This window comes from Pongo pygmaeus, chromosome 1, assembly GCF_028885625.2.
Source record: "Pongo pygmaeus isolate AG05252 chromosome 1, NHGRI_mPonPyg2-v2.0_pri, whole genome shotgun sequence".
Taxonomy (NCBI): Eukaryota; Metazoa; Chordata; class Mammalia; order Primates; family Hominidae; genus Pongo; species Pongo pygmaeus.
The window spans coordinates 132,106,561-132,130,012 of NC_072373.2; the positions used below are offsets into that span (position 1 = coordinate 132,106,561).

The 23,452-nt window shown below is 36.2% G+C and overlaps 1 long non-coding RNA gene across 1 annotated transcript; it reads left to right on the forward strand.

Moving 5' to 3' along the window:
• Positions 1-612: 612 nt before the first annotated feature.
• LOC134738290 (uncharacterized) lies at positions 613-14,925 on the forward strand. Its single transcript, XR_010123970.1, has 4 exons — positions 613-735; positions 3,608-3,775; positions 4,952-4,992; positions 11,067-14,925. It is a non-coding gene; the product is annotated as an uncharacterized LOC134738290 (long non-coding RNA).
• Positions 14,926-23,452: the final 8,527 nt, after the last annotated feature.

Below are 23,452 nucleotides of genomic sequence, written 5' to 3' on the forward strand. Positions count from 1 at the left end.
GTAAATACAGCTAAATACATAAGATAATGCTCTGCTATTTACTCTCTTGGCAAAATATTAAAAATCATGCTCAGAATAAAAAATTGAAAAGAGAAAGACATATAAACTTATACATTCACAAAAATATTGCTAAGGAACGTCATTATAAAATGTTTTTCAGGATATCAAAGGTCATGCATGTAAAAAACTATACATCTCTTTATTTAATATATCATGGATGAACTCAGGGGATCATAAAAGTTATTTGATTAAATAATTTGATATTTGGTCAAGAAAATTTGATATTATTATGACATCATATGAAAACATTTGACTAAACTGCAAAATAAGTGTACTTACTGCCATTTATTTAATTATTTTACATTTGAAAATATAAAATGTGAACTAAAAAAAATCTCTTTTGAATACTGGAGAAAGCTACTGAAAATACTGGATGTCAGGAAGTCTTTTAAAGATTTTGTCTAATCTTTCCCTCTTCTACTATGAACTGCTGCCAAATTCATAATTCTAAAATGTGACCTAACCATGTAATTTCCTTGTTATCTTTGAGTAATTTCATAAAAATCCTTTTCACCATCCAGTGTGATTATAAACCAAATCCTATGTACCCTTCTAAGATGGCGGCTTCCTCCACTAGAATGTTTGTGTTGTTCTTTTATGCCTGGCTCATTCCGACCCTTTCCTTCCTATCAGTTCCTGAAACTGAGTGTGTTGCATCTTCCTTGTATCACACAGGTAAGTCCAAATTTCTCCCTTGCTTGACTTATTGTAATAATTGGAAATTATTCCTTGAAAGATTGCATGTCATGATACCAGTAACACCCAGTAAATTAATATGTTCCCAAAGTTCATTGATAAGTTACTTGTTGTAAGTTGAAGAATTCATTTGCCTAAAAAATGCTAAATATAATTAATATTCCAGCCATATTTTGGATAATCTGAAATGTGGCTGAAATATATTACTGATAAAAACATAATTTCCAAAATTCTTATGAAAAGATGTATACCTGTAATCCCAGCACTTTGGGAGGCCGAGGTGGGTGGATCATCAGGTCAGGAGATAGAGACCATCCTAGCCAACACGGTGGACTCCCCTACCGTCTCTACTAAAAAAAAAAAAAAAAAAAAAAACCCACAAAAATTAGCTGGGCATGGTGGCATGCACCTGTAGTCCCAGCTACTCGGGAGGCTGTGGCAGGAGAATCACTTGAACCCAGGAGGCAGAGGTTGCAGTGAGCCGAGATCATTCCACTGCACTCCAGCCTGGCAACAGAGAGAGACTCCGTCTAAAAAAAACAAAAGAAAGAAAGAAAAAAAGAAAAGATGTAGTATACCATAATCCAGCTCAACAACTGGAAGTCAAACATGCATCACTCCTTCATTTTCTATTTTTTGTGCTTCCTTGGCAAATTATGTAGTGCTGGATATACAGTAGGTGCCTTGGTTTTTTCATTGCTTCAAAACTAAATTCTCAAACTTACTGGCTTGAAACAACAACTATTTAATTTGTTTACAATTTTGCAGTCTGTGCTGGACTCAGCAACTGATTCTTCTGCTTGTCTTGCTGCTGGTCACTTCTGTGGGTGAATTCAACTGGTAACTCTGCTGTGGGCATGTCGGGAAGTTGAGAGAGCTAGGCATCTTTCTTTTTCCATGTAGTCACAGGTTCTCTCATTCTGCTTGGTGCTTCTCCCATGCCCTTTCCAGAAGCATAGCTGTATTTCTGCCTGGAGGCTCAGGGCTCCTATGAGTGCAAAAGTGAAAACTTCCAGACCTTTTAAAGCTTGGGCCTGGAACTGGCACTCTGACATGTTCTTTTGATTAAGCACGTCATTGGTCCAGCCCAGATTTGATGGGAAAGAATTATACAAGGGGATGAATACACGGAAACTTGTTCACTGGGGGCCATGAATGGAACAGACTGCCAGAAGGCTTAATCACTACTTACTGAGTTGGCTGCGAGAAATATAGAACAATGTATTCTATTCTTTAATTGTTGGGGGAAAATGAATTTAGCATTTTGGTAAAATGCAAAAATCAACTAAATGGAAATTAAACACTTTGGTATGTACAGAGTGTGACTTGGGTTTTTTGGTTTTTTTTTTTGACAAAGTTCCACTTCATCACAATATTCTACCAATGGGAATTAAATTAAGAAATTTTCATTCTTTTTCTGTGTTAATTCCTGGTTTATAATGCTGAATAATACTTTAGAATACTATCCCACATACTTGGAATAAGGATGCAAAGCACTTGCTTCTTTCTCCTACCCAAATATTTGATTTTATGTTAGCTTCAATTTCATAATTTTATGTGACCTCAGAAAGCAATTCATTAGCATCACAAAGAAAAATAATTAATCAAAGCATCCCAAATAATGAGCTTGCCAGGTTAATGTTTAAAGATACCACAATTACTTGTCACTTTTTAACCACAATGCAAATATTAGTCCTAACAGCTTATAATGAATAACTTCAGAGTAAAGTGGGAACTTTAACACCTCCTTCAAATTCCACCCTGTCCATAGCTTTATAGGAAAAAAAAGTGTGCTGGTTAGCATCTTTTGACTGCAAAGGCCACTCAGTAAGGTAATCTAAATAATGTTAGATAGGATGAAGATGCAAAATATAAATAAAAACAACAGTCTCAAAGACTGTGACATTTATAGGTCTCAGAGATTATTTAAGTCTCAAAATATTTCTAGGAAGGAGATCTTATCAGTCCCAGAAAGTTGTCAGTTAACCACTATTTCCTTTCCATACTTGTTTTTTCACTTACAAATTTTGAACTCTACCCTTTATCTTTTCTGTCTTTCAGTTTCTGTTGACTCCTACATTTGTCTATTAATTTCATCTGGGATGTTCAGTGACATTAGGAATAGAACATTTCTTAATTGTGCAAGACTCTTTCACACACTGCACAATATTGATTCATCCTCAGACACTAAATGCTTGTGGCACACATGGTCATTGTGACACCTGAAAGTACCCCAGCACCTTGTCATCTCTCCTAGAAGGTGCAATAATCATTTGCACTCAGGGAAGAATAACATAGAGCAACATGAGTTTTCTATTTCCTCTCTGGCTAACAACTAGCTAGCTATCATGGTTTGTAACAGATAAGAGTTCACAAATATTGGTTGTTTTAGATGATTACATTTATTTGATTGACTAAAAATTAAGAGAACATAATCTTAACACATAATCCAACAATAGTGCTTCTAGGTGCTTACCAAACTGATCTGAAAACTTATGAACATACAGAAACCTGCATGTGAAGCATGTGATCATTAGTCATTAGAGAAATGCAAATCAAAATCTTAATGAGATATCAAATCACACCCATTACATGGCTATAATAAAAAAGATGGACAATAACAAGTGTTAGTGAGGAGGTGGCAAAATTGAAGCTCTCAAACATTGCTGGAGGGAATCTAAAATAGTACTGCTGCTTTCAAAAATAGTTGGGGAACTCCTCAAAGAGTTAAGCAAAGAGTTACCATATGACCCAGCAATTACAGTGATAGATATATATCCATGAGAAATGAAAACATATGTTTATGCAAAAATGTGTACATAAATGATGATAGCAGTATTATTCTTAATAGCCGAAAGTGGAAACAATTCAAATGTCCAACAACTGATGGAAAGATGAAGTGTGGTATATCCATATAATGGAATAATACGCAGACATAAAGTGGAATGATTGGCACATGTTTACAACATGGATGAACCTTGACAACGCTATGTTAAGTTAAAGAAGCCAGACACAAAAGGTAATGTATCATTTGATTCCATTTGTAGGAAATGTCCAGATAAGCAAAGCTATAGAGACAAAGTAGATTAGTGGGTTGGAGGCAAGGGAGAGTGGGAAATAATTGTTGGGTACATGGTTTTGGGGTGCTGAAAATATTCTTGAATTAGATGGTGGTGATGGCTGCACAATATTGTGAATGTACTAAGAAACTGAAATATACATTTTAAAAAGATGAATCTTAAGGTATGCAAATTATATCTAAATTAAAAAAATTAAATGATAAAGCTGCAAAGCAAATCTGCACATGAGTTTTTAGAAGTCTTATATATAATAGCCAAAAACTGAAAGCAACCAAGATGTCTTTCGGTAGGTGAAAGGTTAAACAAACTCTTGTCTATCCAAACAATAGAATACTATTTAGTGATAAGAAGGAAGGCGCTATCAAGTTATGCAAAAATATGCATGAACCTTACATGCATGTTAGTAAGTGAAAGCAGTTAGTCTGAAAGGCTACATAACTTATAGTTCAATGTATATGACATTTGGAAAGGGCAAAACTATAGATGCAGTGAACAGACCGGTGGTTGCCAAGGGTTCCACGAGAGGGCAGGTTTAAATAGATAAAATACAGGGGATATTTTGGGCAAGAAACTTTTCTGTATGATATTATAATGGTGGGTACATGACAATTAAATTGTCAAAACCCATAGACCATTATAGCACCAACAGTAAAGCTTAACACATGTAAATTAAAACAAAATCATTTAGGAGATTAAGAAATCCCATGATGAAAGGCAACGTGTGACAGAAGAATCTAACTCTACTACAAGTGGATGAAATAACCTCACTGAAGAAAGTAGGGAAAAAGGTACTGATGGAAGGAACTTCAGAAGCTCGTGGAGTCCACAAAGCTAGCGACAAAAGACACGGTACCTAAGCAATGTAGTATAGTTGACAAAATTGTTTCCCGCAGGGTTATAGCTTAACAATTCTGATACTACCATACACATACACTGGAACTGAAGAATTAAGTAAATGGATGGTGGGAGCCAGGTTTCTCACTGTTAGAGTGGGAAGTCACAAAAACACTAGGGGTGGTTAGAATGATCAATGTGGCAATGGGTTAAAGTTGGAGACATTAGTATGAACTCATGTTTAATTTAGCACATTATTTAATTTCCTCTATATATTACAGGTGGATTATGGAAATATTTACAGATAAGTGTACATACAAGGGTGAGTATACATAAACTTTTTTTTGCTCTGTCAGCTGAGAAGACCTAGAAAAATGACACTCCAATAGCAATAAGCACACCTAGTGCCCAGATCTTGGTTTCTAATGTACTTTTCTCCAATCGAAGGAAGCAAGTTACCTGGGAAAATGGTTGATTCCAAAACAGAGGCTGGGAATATACAAGATAACCTTGGGGCATGTTGTAGTGCCAAAAAGTAAGGAAGTGTTAAAACACACATACACACACAGAGCCACAAACACAGACACATAATGATGAGTGAAGGGGGCATATCAAAGGGACACTGGAGCCAAATGAAAAAGCTCTCAATGTCAAATGCTGGAAAAATTTGAGCAACAATAAAAAAAAAAGTAGTGTGGATTATAACTCAAGTATAAAATAAACATCCATCAGTCCATATTAATATAAATAAATAACTGAATAAGTGAATAAATAGGGGAGAATAAACAGAGCTTTCATGCAGAATTCCAAATAATCTATGAAGGTACTTGGTTATAAGGATGGGCAGCGTAACTCCCCATCCTCTGTCCCTACTACCTATCCAAACCCTACCTTTTTTTCAAAGCATAAATCAAACTCTACTTATTTTATATTATTCTCCAATCTGGTCGCTCCTCCCTACCACCACTGATCTTTCTTATTATTTTTTTCGTTTTTTGAGACAGAGTTTCACTCTGTTGCCCAAGCTGGACTGCAATGGCATGATCTTGGCTCACGCAACCTTCACCTCCTGGATTCAGATGATTCTCCTGCCTCAGCCTCCCGAGTAGCTGGGATTACAGGCACGCACCACCACTCCCAGCTAATTTTTTTCTATTTTTAGTGGAGGCAGGGTTTCGCCATGTTGCCCAGGCTGGTCTTGAACTCCTGATCTCAGGCAATCCATCCATCTTGGCCCCCCTAACTGCTAGGATTACAGGCGTGAGCCACTGAGCCCCACCGATCTTTCTTATTTCTAATAATTACATGTGGTCTTCTCATAAGGGACTTCATTCTAAAAAATACACTACGAAAAGAAAGAGAGGAAGAGAGTAGGTTTACAGTGGAGAAACCTGACAAACAATATCTCAGCCAGGTGAACAAATTTAATATCAACAGTGATAAGTCATATTGCTAGCACATACTGGTATTATGATGGGATAAAAATGGAACTTTCCCTCTGAAGTCTTCCTCCTAAAAATCTTTAGCCAATCTAATCATTAAGAAATACCAGACAAATCTAATTAAGGGATTCTACAAAATATCTGACCAGTACTACTCAAAGGTCATCAAAAACAAGGACAATCTGAGAAACTGCCACAGCGAAAAGGAACCTAAAGAGACATGTCCAGTAAATGTAGTATGGTACACTGGTGGGATCCTGCAAGAGTAAAAGCTATTAGGTAAAAGCCAAGGAAACTTGAGTAAAGTAGGAACTTAGTTAATGATAATGGACTAACATTGGTTCATGAATGTAATGTTCGTACCATACTAATGTAAGAAGGTATAATAATGGAAACTGGGTGTCAGATGAACAGGACCTCTCTGTACTATCTTCGAAACTTTTCTCTATATCTAAAACTACTCTAAAATTAAAAGTCTATTAAAAGTAAAGAGATCATCTAGGGATTATACATTGTCACTATGAAACTTTACTCTTCCACTGCATTTTCCACTCTTTCACTGCTCATTCCACTGTGACATTTTATGATGGCTGTGGCTCCCGTGGAAGATGAATTTCCTCTTTGCCTGGCTTAGTTGTGAGAGACACTTGCCAAGATCCTTGAAACAGCGAAATTGAGTGCTAAGTCTTTACAGGGACCCACAGAGCCTTCTTCTTCTACGAACCTACATATTCAGGGGGCCTCTACTCTGTGGAACTTGTACTTCTTTTCTCCTTTCCACTCCTTCCCATTTCCCAATCAGGAAACTCTCTCAATACCCCCCACCCACTCCAACTGCCTCCCAAAATATAAGCCCTCCACTATCCTGGTCCTGTTCTCTCTCATAAAGTGGATTAATGTCTCAAGAAGAAGTGCTTATTGGGTTGAAAAACTATCCACAAAAATAAAAAAAAATCTGTTCCTCTATCTTTCTTGATGGGCAGCATGATTAAAAAATGACTCATTAGAAACACAGTGGCAAGACTTCCTTCTTGGAAACTGTATGTAGAAAGAGAGGGAATTACATTCACAACTAGTGAGTCATCTTCCTCCAGTGACAGATAAAATGGCTCTTCTAAAGCCACAGCTAACCAACAAATGACCATACAAATAAAAATTCCCTATCCCATCACCACCACCTCTAAAATACATTTTAAAAATGTATTTCTGGGAACACCTAAGCCTCCAGGTAAAATACTAAGTTAAGAATATGATTGGGATGCATATTATTAAAGAAGAATTTTGGCTCTGGGATTGCAAATAAACACTGGATAGTCAGGTTTTATTAGATAATATAGTTGCATGGTGCAGAATATGACCACCTTACACACAGGAAACCTGAGTAGTTGGTCAGCGTGTTTGGCAATTTCTCCAAGAAAGGACTTACTAGTTTGGTAGGCAGCATTATCTCTTTCAATGTGAACAACAACAACAAATACACACACACACACAAACACATATTTACATACACAAACATATATTATGTATCTTTTTCATAGAATTATATTTTGATGAAAGGTATATATTTTTCAACTTTTTTTCCTCATTTTTGCCTCTACTCAGTCAGTGGGATTATAGCTTCAGCTGAGAGTTATTAAAACAGAAGACAAGTTTTAGAAAAGTCAAATTTTAGCCTCTTGATTTCAAAACCTGAAGTTAGGGTACATCGTAAGATTTGGGAGAATATGCAATCAGCCAATTTCTACACTTCCTATCCTCCCTATCAAGGGAGAAAAACTAGTCACTATTGGGACTCTGAGAAAAGAATTTGAGCCCTGATGTTTTACATCCCCTTGCCAGCACCCCATCTTTGACACATTCAGAGCAGAATATGAGGCCCACACTGGCACAGCAGCAACTGAGAGAGAACACAACGCTTTGAGAGTCTTGTCTTTAGGAAATAGAAGCTTCTTGTACTCATGCAGATGGACTAGCGAATAGAATGGGTGATGATCATCTCATCAGTCACCACACAGGAACATGCAAATGACTAGGGCCCAGGTGCCTCACTCTCCTGCCTGAAATATGGGCACTTTGCCATCCCCTAAATTTAGAAGAAACTCTAGGTGAATAGGAGAAGAAGTAGTAGATTGGCTGAGATTTTGTTTTGCCACTTGGCTGATTAAGGATTCAAAATAGAAATTAACTTTTATTATAGAACACATAAGTTATATTTTGAGTGAACCTAAGTCTGAAGTCTAAAGGCTAGTAACTATTACAGATTTATTAATACTTGAAAAAAGGAAGGATGCCTTTCTTTATACTCCAAACTTTGAGAAAACACTGCTAAATATAAAACTGAGGGACATCTATTTAAGAAAGAAATTGAGGAGGGTTAATTACATAAAATATCCCATGTGTTCCTTTACAGTCTGCAGGCCCCTTACAATTAGGCACTGTAATGCAACTTGTTCTGGCCACTGATCTATGAGTGGAAGTGACATATGTCTTTTCTTATTTAAGTATTTTACTTTGAGGTGAGAAATTTCTGCATCTTTATAACCACTTGGACTGAGGAGGCCATATGTTCCTGAAGGTGTAATCAAAAGAAATTGCAACCTCTGGCAGCTCAAGTCCCTTTGTATCTGTATAGAGCAGAAGCTTTCTACCAGCCCACATGGGATATGTAACGTGAGCAAGACATACACCTTTGTGGCATTAAGCCTCCGAAATTTCTGGAGTAATTTGTTATTGTAGCATAACCTAGCCTACACATACTAATATGTTAGGGAACATCCAAAATTTAGAATAATATGAATCTACTAAAAATCACATTTGAAGTTAAGTAAAAAAGATAACAAATCAAAATTTCCATAAATTGATATAAATTCAAATGTCAATAGTACAATTATGAGTATTTTGTATTTTCCCCCTTTAATGTTTTGTGTTTTATGATTTTCTTATCACATATTCAGAAAAAAAACGTGAATGAAAGTGATCACATATCTCTTAAAACTTCATTACTAGAAAACCAGGATGTGTACTGTATACAGTCTTAGGTACTGTAATAGGAGGCAGGAAAAATTTTTCTTTCAATTTTAAACCAAGAGGTTCAGACCTCACATCCCTGAAAGCTACTGCACTAACTATGTCCTTATTAGTCCTTCGATTCTTCTTTAGGATTGCAACACTGTGGCAATTGAAAATAAAAGGAATAACAGGATCCCATAATTTTATCAGAACATCACATCAAAGCCACATGCATTTATTTGTTGAACATTTATTCAGTGCACCATGAGGTGTCATGCGATGTCAAGGACGAACAAGAAGTGCATATATCAATTACTGGAATATTACACTCAAAATCTGACCTAGTAACAAAAGACTTAAACAAGCAAGAATTGGTGTACAATAGCATATAAACAGCCTTTCTTTTTTCCACTATATATGATAAAGTACTGAGTTGAATGCACAGACATAATATTTTCTTGCAGCAAATTTGATATATTGTGGCAGAATCTCAGGCTAGGTCTTTATGTGCCTAACTAGGTAGTGTCCTGGGTCAAGGAACTTAAATTCCTAGAGGCCCATTCTCCTGAACTGTAAAATAAGCATAATAATATCTTCTGGATTGATAATTAAGTATTGTATGGGTATGTATAATGTACATCATGCACTTAAAGGACTGTGTGGCATAACATAATCTCTCAATAAATGGTGGCTATTTTTATTACTCAGTCTCATCATATCGTTTTACTCATGGGGAAAAAAAACATGCAAGTTCAAGGTTGGAAATTACACAAAGTCATAAGGTTAAATTAACTCACAGTATACTTGAAAAATAGTATTAGGTGTACCAAGTACCTCAATGAACATATGAAAGTAATATATGTGTGAAATTGGTTGTGAAAGGTAATCGCTATTTAATTTTCCAACCAGAATGCACACTTAACACCTGGGTGTTTTGTTTTGTTTTGAGACAGGGTCTTGCTCTGTCACCCAGGCTGAAGTGCAGTGGTGATCATAGCTCACTGAAGCCTGGAACTCCTGGGGTTAAACAATTCTCCTGCCTCAGTCTCTCCAGTGGCTAGGAATACAGGCATGCACCACCACACCTGGCTTATTTACTTTTTATAATTTTTAGTAGAGACAGGTCTCACTATGTTGTCCCAGCTGGTCTTGAATTCCTGGACAATCCTTCCATCTCAGCCTCTCAAAGTGCTGGGATTACAGATGTGAGCTACCATGCCCAGCTGCACTTAACACGTTTTGATCTCAACTAATGCCTGGCACTTTCTATCCACTTTCTCATCCGTCCATTTTATTGTCTCATGTGGGTAGGACTTACCTCCCTATACGTTTTTTGTACCCTTCTCGGCATAGGGTGCTAGTCCAGCAAGTTAGGATAGGTGGTGGCCAAAGATGGATACCAGCAGTACAGGTTGTTAGCAGGTGGTGTTTCTAGGGTGAGAAGCCAGAGACTTCAGGGTGAGGAGCAGGATATGGTTTCACATGATGTGGTTAATTAACTGAGGTAAAAGCTGGAAAAAGAAAAAATGAAGAGAGAATAAGGACTAAGGAGTTTCAGAAGAGTTATGGAGACATTGATATTTATTCTTCTGGCTACCACAGTGTCCTCCTACCTACCAATCCTTCCAGCACTGTTGACCTTATTACTTACTTGCACTGGTATTATGTCTAATTTCAGGTCGTTGGTACCAACCAAGTTCAGGAATGATAGAAATCTACCAGTAACAGGAATAACTGGGAGAAGTTTCATGGAGAGGGAAAAGGAATGCATTAGATAATTTAAAGGACTAGATTAAGTATAGAGAAAAAAAATGGAGAGAATCTAGGTGAGTGAGGGCAACAGCACGAGAAAATGAAGATTGGGGGAAAGGAGACTGGCCTGTGCTTGGGGTAACGAAGACACTACACTAACTTTGTTCTTATTAGTCCTTCTATTCTCCTCTAGGATTGTCAACACTCTGGCAATTGAAAAATAACAGGAATAACTGTTTTATGACAAATGGACCTGAACCCTATGAAATGAATTTGCAAGCACTGGCACAGTTCACATATGCTACAAACAACCATCTTCAGACAGTGTAGCCAACCAACTGTGCCAGACTTAAACTGATGACCCTGAGGTGAATCGTTCTATTGTCACAACATTTCTGGTCCTCAAGGCTCTCCATGCTCTTAAACTCTTTTCTTTAATATTCTACAGTGTGTTTATTTTCACGGCTATAAAGTCATACTCAGATTTGCAATGATATTTACTACCATATTTCAGAGTGTTTTAACTGATGTTAGTTCAAATCAATTCTGGAGAAACTTTCCAGCCAAGGGAATTGCAAGCTAGCTGGTTGACATTGGAGGTCAAATACTCCAGGGTATGGGTCTCAAATCACTTAATTCTTCACAGCAAATTAGAAACGGGACTCCAGCTGGTGCTAAAGAATAAGACAGACTTGCTGTATAAGGACAAGCTGCTGCTTGGATTTCGAGTCTTTATATTCCTAAAATAAAAAATGTGAGACCCAATTCCCACCCCCCAATCTCATTCTTTCAGAGTAAAAGATTTCTTAACAACAGCAAAAATCTGGCCACCTGATTTCAATACATAAATCTTGCCAAGGTATAAAAATAAAATATGATTTAAACAGCAACCTGTAATCTCCTGTTGACGACCAGCTGTGCCTCCTATTAGTATTAATGGAAGTTACACAGGCATAATAAGAAGGAGGGGAAAATGCCACCTTATGCTTTTTGCACACCTTAACATTTTTATAGCAAGTCTGATTACAAGGGTTTACTTGAGCGGCAATTAAACAATGATTGATTACTCAGTACAATTTGTATTCCAGGCGACATGCAAATGGCAATGAAATTCTCAGATAAGGAATGGAATAAATTCTTCTCACATCAGAGAATCACATCTTTTTAACAGAAAACGTTTTCTTATATGGAGATAAGAACTTCAGTATAAGTTTCTTAAATAATACATGTTTACCCAAAGACAATAAGCCTTGATTTGGATTTAGAAAGGAATGGTAATGATTTTTGCAAATTGTACTTCCCACTTCACCTTTAGACTACAGCTCTCTTTCCATGATGACAAACCATATGGATGGAAAGTATAATATTCACTCACAAATATATTGACTTTGACTATAGTCACAACTATAAACAATATTTTTCATCATATTTTGACATTGCAGAAATAATATCTACTTTTAAATTGAAAGTGAAGTGAAAGGTTTATTAAGTGTCTATCATGTGCCAGGCACCATTCTAGGTGTAGGCAACACAGCAAAGAACACACAATACTCATGTTAGAGAGGAAGAAGCTGACAATAAACAAGTATACAGATATAGATACAAAGTCAGTGTATATAAAATAAAGAAAATTATCAGAGAAACTGATGGGCATTGATGTGTATGTGTACCTATTCATATTCAGGGGAAAATGATGGAAAGGGAAGTCAATGACTTTACGCTTGCTTTTTCCTACTTAAGGAATATCTTGATCCAACATCATTGAATAGTTGTCTGCTCTGTACCATTTTGATATTCATCCAAGTACAAAGAATAGAAAGAGCTTAGAATTAATATGCTGGATAAATGGTAAAGCCACAGTGGCTGATGTGGTATAAGCTGGAGTAAAATGGAGATGACATGAGATCACAGATACACAGAGGTATAGTCATTGTACGCCAATCTAAGTAATGTGTGCTTTACTTTAATTTTAATGAGAATCCATTGATAGGTTAACAGGGGAGTGTTATGATGTAAATATGTTTTTCAACCATCAATCTAATTGCTGTATGTATGTTATGGGATATAATAGAAATGTGACCTACCTTGAAATCTGCATTTTTCTTGAAGAACTGGCTAATATATTACCATTTTCACTTATTGAAAATTTAATGTAAAAGAGAAATTGCAGTTAATATCTTATAGTCAGGTATGTTTAAAAATAAAAATCAGAAATCGCTCCTGCTTTAAGGTACTATTATCATAAAAGGCAGGGATATGTAAAAGGAAAGAGAAGAAAAAGTTATGATGTCTATAAAAACAAAATATTAGAAAAGACTATTAAGGATCACATTGTCCATCAGCTTGCTTTTTGCAGCTGGGGTAAATGGCGGTTTATGTTCTTTGTTCAGATTTCCAGGATAAAGACTTCATATCATCCCTGGTAGTCCATGCTAATATTTTATCTTTGACATAAAGAAGTTATTTTTTATATCCAATTACATTGTCTCAATTTATTAAACCTATTTCATGACCTGATGTCAAAATAGAAAACAACTGCTCACTATTCTGATAAAAACTATTTCAATACAATAATTTATTCAAGCTTAGCCAGCTTTGTCTTCTCTAAGCTAAAGAATCTGAAACTCTTTAATCATTCCCTATTTTATCACTTTAGTCAAATTTTTCTTATGCCCAGAACAATCTACTTTAAAGTATGAATTGCTTCTTGTATCAAAGCACATACAAGTTGATTAGAAATTTATGTTCTATGTTTAGCAATTTTGCTTAGTTAAAATGATGAGAGGAAGATGACAAAGTATTTAACACATTATATTTCTGTCAAAATCTGTGATACAACTCATCACCTAGGCATGGATTTACTATGCGTAACAACTACAACTGTACATATTTAGGATGTGGATGATATATGTAACATATTTAGTCATATATAATAGGTATATACATATGTTTGTTTCTTACTGTAACAAGGAAAAACCATGAAATAGATATTATCATTCTTTAATCAGGATTCTCATAGGTCACAGATTAGACTAGAATAGAATAGCAAAATAGAAAAATTCTGTAAGGGAACATATTACTCTATTTCAAGGCAAACATGTAAAATAGAAGGTATTGAGTGAAGGAGTCCTGGGCAAGAATCCAAGATCTACCACCCATTAGTCTTGTGAAGATACAGCATTAACATTGTGAGGCCTCAATTTTCTTAACTATATGATAATTAATATACAAAGTCTAATAAATTGCTTAGCAAAATAGGAACTCTAAATGTTAGTTCCATGAATAAAACCAAAATAAAATCCATTTGGACGTTTATAAAACCCAAAAATGCTCTTTGTAAGTATACTGCATTCAAAATAAATAAATAAAATTCACGATATTGTGGTGGTGTTTCAATAACTCCTACCTACCACCCCCAAGAAAGAAATTAGGTATCAGAAACTCCAATAAAATACATAAGTGTCAGTTTCTATATTTTTAAATTCAGATTATTGTGGTAATTAAATCAAAGATTATGTGTAATGTCCTGGGCATACAGTAGATGATCAATAAAGTCAGCTATTTTTATTAGCTCTAAGTAAAATTAATGATTAAGCATGCGTGGTTCAACAGAGGATGCAACACAGCAATCAATGGTAGTTAAAGCTAATACAGATGGGAAGGTGGCTCTGTCCATATACTCTAGTCATTCATTATCCAGGAACAACAAGTGTGGGCCAGGAAAATCTTTCCCTAGAACAATAGTGGATGCCAAGATCCTAACCACTCAATACAATCTCTCAGAAAGAAACATTTGGTGGCCTTTAAATAGAAAGTATCATGCCAAAAGAATGTTTTTGGTTCTACACTTTTTAATCTCCAAATTGAAAATAGTTAAGTTGAAAAATGTTTCTCAATGGAAAGATGTATTATATTCTTCAGGGGGTCAAAGTCAATCTTGAAATATGTTAATGCTGTTATATCCTAATGTGCTGCTGGTTTGGAAGATGGGCAAAAAAAAATAAAAAAATTTATAAAGCCTTTAAGAAACAAACGTGTGTGTGTGACACAGATGGCTGGAATAAATTATGGGACTCAAAAAGCGGTTCAATTTGCTTAGTTTTAAAATCCATTTGGACATTTATCAAAGTTCACATTGTGAAATGTATTTGTGCTGCTACTTGGAAGAGTGATAGTAACCAGCACCCCGCAACACCAACCCCCAGAAAAGAAAAATAAATAAAAAAAGGAAAAATCTATAAGCTCTTTTCATTGAAGCCTAAAACAAGATAGTTGAATTAATGAATCTAGTGATGACTCATTTTAAGCAACAATTGGAAAAAGTACGATGGATGATTTAAAATATACATACACACATACATGTATATATCTATACATACACAACACATACAATGGCATAAACACATAATATATCTGTTCTTCCAAAAGACTGTCAAAATACTTTCAGAATGGTTATTCTGTTTAAGATACAAAGTACCAAATAATCTTTCCCTTAAATTCTGCAAATAAGATGTGAATATTCTTTAAAATTTAATAAAATTTTTAATAAATGGAGAAGAAACTGCTCAGAATATTTGAAACAACAAAACAAATTAAACTATTTGAATGTGTTGAAGGAAAGATACAAGGAAATGGGAAGTATTTTCAAATTTATTGGAAATACCAAGGTCCTTTGCACGAATGACTGTATTTATCAAATACTGTCAAGTGAGTTGTTAAGACAAGAAGAATGAGAAATGTGTTTCAGAGCAAGCTCTTAACTTAGAGTTTCTCTGATTGACATACATGATAAATTTCAATTTTTGAAGACCTAAGATGCACTGAGGTGGGTGCTTTTGGGAAAGTACACAAACATGTTGATTTTTATTCCATTTGCTTGTTCAATCAACATATATTTAGAGCACATCTACTTAAATCCAGACACTGTCTAAACTGAGTGATTCAAAGATTAATAAGATGTAGTCCTTGCCCTTGAACAGTTCTGTCTGGTGGATGAGACAAACACATAAATGTAGAATATTAAATGCTAATACATAAGTATGAAAAGAGACTATAACCTACAATCTGTTTCATGAGTTTTTTCAAAAACATTTATTGAGCATCTACAATATGCTAGGCACTGGTTCAGACACTGATGATATAGCAGTGAACAAAACAGCCTCGGGGAACTTACATTCTATTAGGAGAAGGCAGGCAATGAGCGCACACATCATTAAAACAAATAGAATGTCATTTGTATTCTATTGCTAGGGAGAAAAATAAAATAGGAAAAGGGGGATAGTGAATGTGAGAAACGTGAGCTGCAATTTTAAATATGGTATTCGAGAAGACCTTACTGAGAAGGTGGTCATTATGCAAGTGCTTGAAGCTGATGAAGGGCTATCTGTTGAAATACCTAGTATGTAATATCAGTGCAGACAGAGGGAAGAGCAAGTGGAAAAATCTCTGTGGGTGGAGTGGGAGTAAACAAGAATAGCAGGAATGAGAAGGAGAGAAGAAACAAAAAGCTAGATATATACATACATGCCTTGCAGGTCATTGTACAATTTTCCTACTGAGTGAAATGGGAAGACATGATGGGTTTGGAGTGAGAGACTGACAGGATTGCTGTTTCATAGATTAAATAAATCAAAACATTCAAACAACTATCTCATAATAGGACATTCTCCACCTATTTAGATTATTTTGCCTAGTTAGATAAAGCTTAAGGAGTTTGTGCTACTTGCCTCTCGCTCTGTTGCCAGGCTGGAGTGTAGTGGTGCAATCTTGGCTCACTGTAACCTCCGCCTCCAGGGTTCAATCAATTCTCCTGCCTCAGCCTCCCGAGTAGCTGAGACTACAGGCACGCAGCACCACGCTCAGCTAATTTTTGTATTTTTAGTAGAGACAGGGTTTTACCATGTTGGCCAGGATGGTCTTGATCTCTTGACCTCATGATCTGCCTGCCTTGGCCTCCCAAAGTGCGGGAATTACAGGTATGAGCCACCTTGCCCAGCCAATGTCAGTTATTAATAATCAGTTATCAATCAGTCACCTGTTATAGGGCATATATGTTGTTTTATTTTTGTATGAACAACTTCAGAATGAACATATTTTTGGATACATCTTGCAAAAAGAATATTGTTTTCTTAAAAAAATCAGAAATAAAGTTGATGACTCAGAGAATGCACATATTTACTGTTTGGCTATTGCTGTGGTTTGAATGTTTGTGTCCTCCCAAAATTTACATGTTAAAACCTAATCACCAATGTGAGGATATTATGAGGTGGGCCCTTTGAGGGGTGATTAGATCATGAGGGCAGAACTTTCATAAATGGGATTAGTGCCCTTATTAAAGCAACCTGGAGAGCTGCATTGTCCCTTCTGCCATCTGAGGACACAGCGAGAAAGCATCATCCATGAACCGGAGGGTGGGTGCTCACCAGACACCAAATTTGCCAATGTTTTAATCTTGGACTTCCCAACCTCCAGAATTGGGAGCAGTAAATGTCTGTTGTTTATAAGCTAACCACTTCATGGTATTTTGTTATAGCAGCCAAATAGACTAAGAAAGCTATGTATTGCTCAACTGCCCTGCCTATATACTATACTAAGTTTTTACTCATTATGGAATCTTATGAACCTGTTAATTTTATTACACCCTCATTTCCTTAAAAAATCTTTGCCAGTTTGATGTGTGAAAAACTCTATGTCATTATAATTTTTTGACATTGCTTTGATTACTGATTGGGTTGACTCAATTTTCACATTTTCATTAACTGCTTGTATTCCCTTTTTTGTGAGTTGGCCATTGATTCCCTTTATCTATTTGTATAGCCACTAGAAATCTTTTCCTCTTAGGCTTTCTATACTCTCTGCCACGTTGAAAAAGAGTAATGCTAAATAATGATCTGCAATGAAGTTTTAAGATAAAAATATGATAGTTATTCATAATATTTATTTACCGGCTATGTACTAGGTACCATGTTAGGCATGGAGGATAAAAAGATAAGACCCACTAAAAATTATCAAGGATCTTACAGTGTAGGGGTAGTGTAGGGGTAGGGGTAGCAAAAATCATGAAAACAAACTGCAGAACAAGAACAGCACATCGTTCATTATTCAGATGATTAAAAATTGATGATTATAATTTTATGTTGGAAAACAGAACGAGAGCCATTGACTGAGAGACGGAAATCCTTCCGGAGTGTAGGTTTTTCTTTCTGGCCTCTGATTAAAAATAGAGATCTGCCTTTTAAGTGCCACAACATGCTAAATAGCAATGGTGTTAATATATGGTAGAAATGCACTATTTTGGTTTCTAATGGCACTTATGATTACCACCCAGGCTAGCATGCACAGGAAATGACTGAGCCCATCTCCAGAAATCACTTGCCTTGGTTGATTTTCACACATTCAACCAAGTGAGTACATGAATATGCAATTACACATACATTGCAATCAGAGTAATACTTCAAAATACACATTTGATCATACCATTCTTCTGCTTTAAAAAACTTTCATGGCTTCCCATTTCTTATAGAACAAAGTTCAAAACCCTAAACAAAGACTAAATAAAACATGGCATGCTTATCTTGCAGCTTCACCCTGGGTCGCTCTCCCACTAGTTGCTTAAACTCCAGCCATCAGGGCCTTCTTTCCCTGTTGAATATCTCTGACCCTGGAGCTTTTACACTTTGCTCTCCTTTCCCGCAAGTCTTTTAATAACCTCCTTTTGCCTTTTTAACTCTTACATTGTCTTTTAGGTCTCAGCAGTGAGGCCATTACCTCAAGGACTCCACCGATTTCTCAGGGTCCTCTACTATAACAGCCTTTTGTTTTTCATCGATGTTGCTATTTGCAGTAAATATATTTTTGTGTGATTATTTTGCAAATGTCCATCTCCCTAACTCATCTGCAAAGCACAGGAGAATAAGAGATCACTTTTATTTTGCTCATCACGGTACCTCTAGTGTTTTCCACTGAACCTAGCATGTGTTCGGCACATAATTATCAGTGATAAGAATGAATTAACAAATACAGAAATATCTCAGAACAATGAAATAAATGATGAGATTTAAAAATATGAGTTAATTTTTATGTCCAGGCATGATGATAATTAAGCATGTGCATTTTACATGCAGTATAGACTATTTGTTAATTAATATACAGACGTAACAATGCAGCTTAGGTTCACTAGGAAGCAGACTTTGCAATAGAAATGTGTGTGCAGGAAGTATATTCATTATTCAGTGCTGTCTGGATGACGCCCAGTGAGAGCAAGGAAATGAAGCAGGATGGGCAAAGGGAGAAGCTGAACTCTACAGACATCCCAACATATGTCCCAGCTAATCCCTTGAGGGACCTCTGAAGGTGGGATGGCCCCTAAAAGGTGTCTTGAATTGAGGCAAGGGCCCAGCCTTTAAATTCCCACATCTACTGTCATTGGATATCTTCTACCCCAGGAAAGGGCTTGAACTTTGAGTGAGATGGCTCTCTTAGCCAGAGGCAATTTCCAGAGAGGGACTCAGCAGACAGCTGTCAACCACTAACACTCCCAGGAGCTGAGAGAATGAGTGCCTCAGTTTTGAATGGGTTGGGGGATGGGTGGTGATCTGTGAAGCACATCATAACATCTGCTACAGATGATCAAAAGGGAAAATACATACTTTAAGCAAGGATATGAAGAACTTGCTCAAATGTAAATGAACTAGAAATTATAAAACAATAAAATTCCAGCAATAAAACAAGAAACCACTTTAAATGCCAGTTCTTGGAATTACGACAATATTTGATGGTGAGAGGAAACCAACAAGGCCAAGGAAAAGACCCCTAAGTAGTGAGGCAAATTATTTCAGGGGACATTCATTCTAAAGGATGTTTTCCCCCCACTTTAAGTCAGATAAGTCTATAAACTTTCCCCTTACACTGCATTTTACCCAAAATCTTTCATAGGCAGTCATGCATTAATGGCATTTTTCTAGAACGTGGGAACATGGGCATTGAAAGATTATATCTTTAAATTTGTAATATTTAGTTTATATGACACTGTTCAATTTACAAAAAAAAAACAAAAAAAAACCAAAATACTATTGCATGCATTTTGACATCTGACTCTCATAGTAATCCATTCAGTTAAACCACTCATTTAAAATCACTAAGCGGCAATTTTTGTTTTTCAGTTAGTGCCTGAAGGTTTGTGGTAACAGAGACAATGTCTCTATTGTCCACTGAGACGTCACTAATGCTTATCACAGCATCTGAAACAATTGCACCCAATAAATAATTGCTAAATAAATTTATGGGAGAGGTTTGTAGTTTCTCTGTGTTATCTGTGCTTTTTATGGCATTTACATAATACATGCTGATATACTGCATATCTATATATATACAATATGATAGACATGTAGTTGAGCACATTATACTGTTTGTTCCATGAAATATGAACCAACGTATTCCTTATGGTCTTTTTAACAGGAATGCTGGAAATATTTGGGCCTAACTGATCTTTAGTCATTATCCTACTGGTCAATATGGGTAGGAATTAATTTGGCCCTTGAAAATCAGAAAAAAATGCATCTCATGATCATTCAGCCTCTGACTTTTTGGGAGGAAATCATTTTCAAAGAAGTGTCCCCCACCAAAAAAAATTTCTTAATGCTAGACTGCAAAGGGAAAATAAAGGCATATGGAAATCTGAATTTTTATTGTGTTTCTAAATTTGTAATATTGAATAACTTTTTAGATGTGAAATTGAAGATGACTCATAAGCCCTACTTCTGACTTTGGTAGTAATAATATTCATTTATGTACTGTAAACTATTAGGTTCAAACATAAGCTGTCTCTCCAAAGCCTACAAAAAATTAATGTGGAACACCTGATATTTCACTGTGCTTCCAGATGGAGGGACAGCTTGACAAACGCCATCATAATTTACAACTTTTAAAAAGTGTGGTGCAAATGCGTTTGCAGTAAAAGCTTTAAACAGCTTGCATTATTTACAGGTACAACTGTGTTTAATGTGCAATTTCAATGAATTTAAAATATTATTAGATTCAATCACGGATTACAGAGCATAGGTGTGGCATGTCAGCAATGTGATTAGATGCCTTAATTAATATGTCAGAACAGGATACATCTGTTTGAGGAAGTTGGGGGGGATGGTAAATGCATTTAAATTTTATATTTGATTATTGACTATCACCGATGAAACACTTATCTTTGGAAAACCAGCATATTTTGGACTTATCCTCTATAGTTGTTTAGGAGAATTATAACAGAAAAGGAATATGAAAATACACTGTATAACTCTTAAAGATAACTTGGATTCTTGTACACATAAATTAACTATCAATTGCTAACTGATAAGATTTATGTTAAAGTGTAACCTGAAAGAGCAATAAGCCTGTATCCCTGTAGGTTAGGAAATTGAACATTGAACCTGACTGATTAAATTGGAGAAGAAATCATATGTATTATAATTATATATATTATATTTGTAAATTTATATATGCTTATGTGTGTATATCTTTTCTCAATATATACATGTGTGTATATGTATGTATGTATTTGGGTGTTTATATGTGTGTTTATATATATAGACTGATAGATAAATAGATATAGATAGATTTATCTATCTATCTGTATCTCCAAGAGGATCTAGAGTAAGTGGGTAAGGTGTGGTTGTAGGGAGATGCAGGAACATCTGACTTTGGAACATTACACCATGAAAAGATAAGTAGTTATTTTGACCCATTTTAACTACAAATTCATTGATAGATATTGTGAGCTATTTCTCAGCAGTAAGTAGGACAATGAGAATATGTGATGCAGAGAAACTAAAGTTTCTAAAATGAACTGCTCAGTGTATAAACGAATGTACTCTGTTCACTCAATCACCAAGTGTTCTTGGTCTCTTATGTTTCAGTCCTGAGCTAGGAACTGAGTATCCAGTAAACAACAAAGGTACACATGGACCCCCTCCTGGAGCTTCCTCTCTAAATAGAAGACATATATTAAATAAGTCACATTCAAATAAATATTTAAACAACATTTGAGAAGTCTATGAAGACGAAATAGAATGAAAAAGACGGAGTGGGTGTAATTTTGTTGGTGATGGGGATAGATCATAAAGGCTTCAGTGAGACCTAAATGATGAGTAGAAGGGGAAGAAGAGCTCCAAGTGGAGGGCAATGTGCAAAGGTAGAGACGTGGATGGAGGATGAGAAGATTACCTTTTGGTTGGAACATAATGAGTCAGGGCAAGAGTAGCGGACGAGCGGAGTAGAGCAGGTTATTCAGTGGTTACTAGGGAGTTTGTATTATATTCTGACTGCAATGGACCATTGAAGGATTTATACCATGGGTACCTGGGTGTGTGGATGTATCTTTGTATGGCATGAGCCAGTTAACACTTTTTAAAGCTCAATCTGGTGTGGAGATGAGGTAAGAATAGAAGCTAGAATACCAGTTAGCTTGGACCACGGTGGATGCAGCAAAATGGAGAAATGAATGATTCAAAATCTATTTAGGAGGTTGACTCCTGAGAGTTTGGGCATAGATTAAATGAGGCAATAAGGATAAAGGAGTCAAAGATGATTCTAAGATTTCCATTTAACTTTCTAGTGTCTCTTAATATTTGATTCAAGAAAAATGTATCTGTCTCTTAGTAAGTTCCAGGTTCTGGAAGGTAATCTGATGGTTTGTTCAGAGAAGCCTTCTCAACCACTCAAGGTACCCATACCCTAGTTATTCTGTCCTATTCTTCTTTTATCTTACAAGCAGGCATCACATTTTGCTTACTTGCTTATTTTGAGTATAATCTCCATGAGAGTGATGTGTATTCTTGAAGACCATATCCAGAGAACCTAGCACAGTGTCTGTGTCTGGCATATTGAAAACGCTCAATAAACATTTGTTGAATAAAACGATGAACGGACTAATGAAAAAATAATGATAAGGGAGAAATACTTAACTCCAAGGTGTCACTATCTAGCCAAGTGCATGAAGGAGTGCCGCAAATGTCCTAACGGAAGTAGAAAGTGTTATGGTAGAAGAGAGGTGGGATGCATCTAACAGGGGTGGGGGTGGGGGTGGGGGGTGAGGGGGGTGAGGGGGGTGAGGGGGGTGGAGCGGGGAGAAAAGGAGAGAGATCTGGAGTACACATATCCTCAAAAAACGAGGTGAATGTTTTCTGGATTGGGACCAACTCTACAGGAAATCTCTCCCTTCTCCTCAGCAAGCTCTAGAGCAAAAACGAAGAGCAACTTTTCAAAAGAGTTTCACATTTTAGAATAAAAAATATTTAAAAAATAACCATTAAAATGAGACTTTCCTGCAAAAAGACAACCTTGATTATGCACCACCTGCAGCACTTCCTGTATGCTGCTGCGGGCTGTGGATGATTTTGCTCGTCTCCCTCCCCTCCCCGCAGGGGCTGTGAACTCTCAGAAGACCGGTGCTCTGGTATCCTCCACTGCAGCTCAAACCCCGCCCACCTACTTGGTGGATGGATGGAGGAACATCTACTATTTCATCCTTGAGGAGTTCCTGAAAATGCAGTTGCCCCTCAAACAATGTATCTACATCTCGCGGGGTTT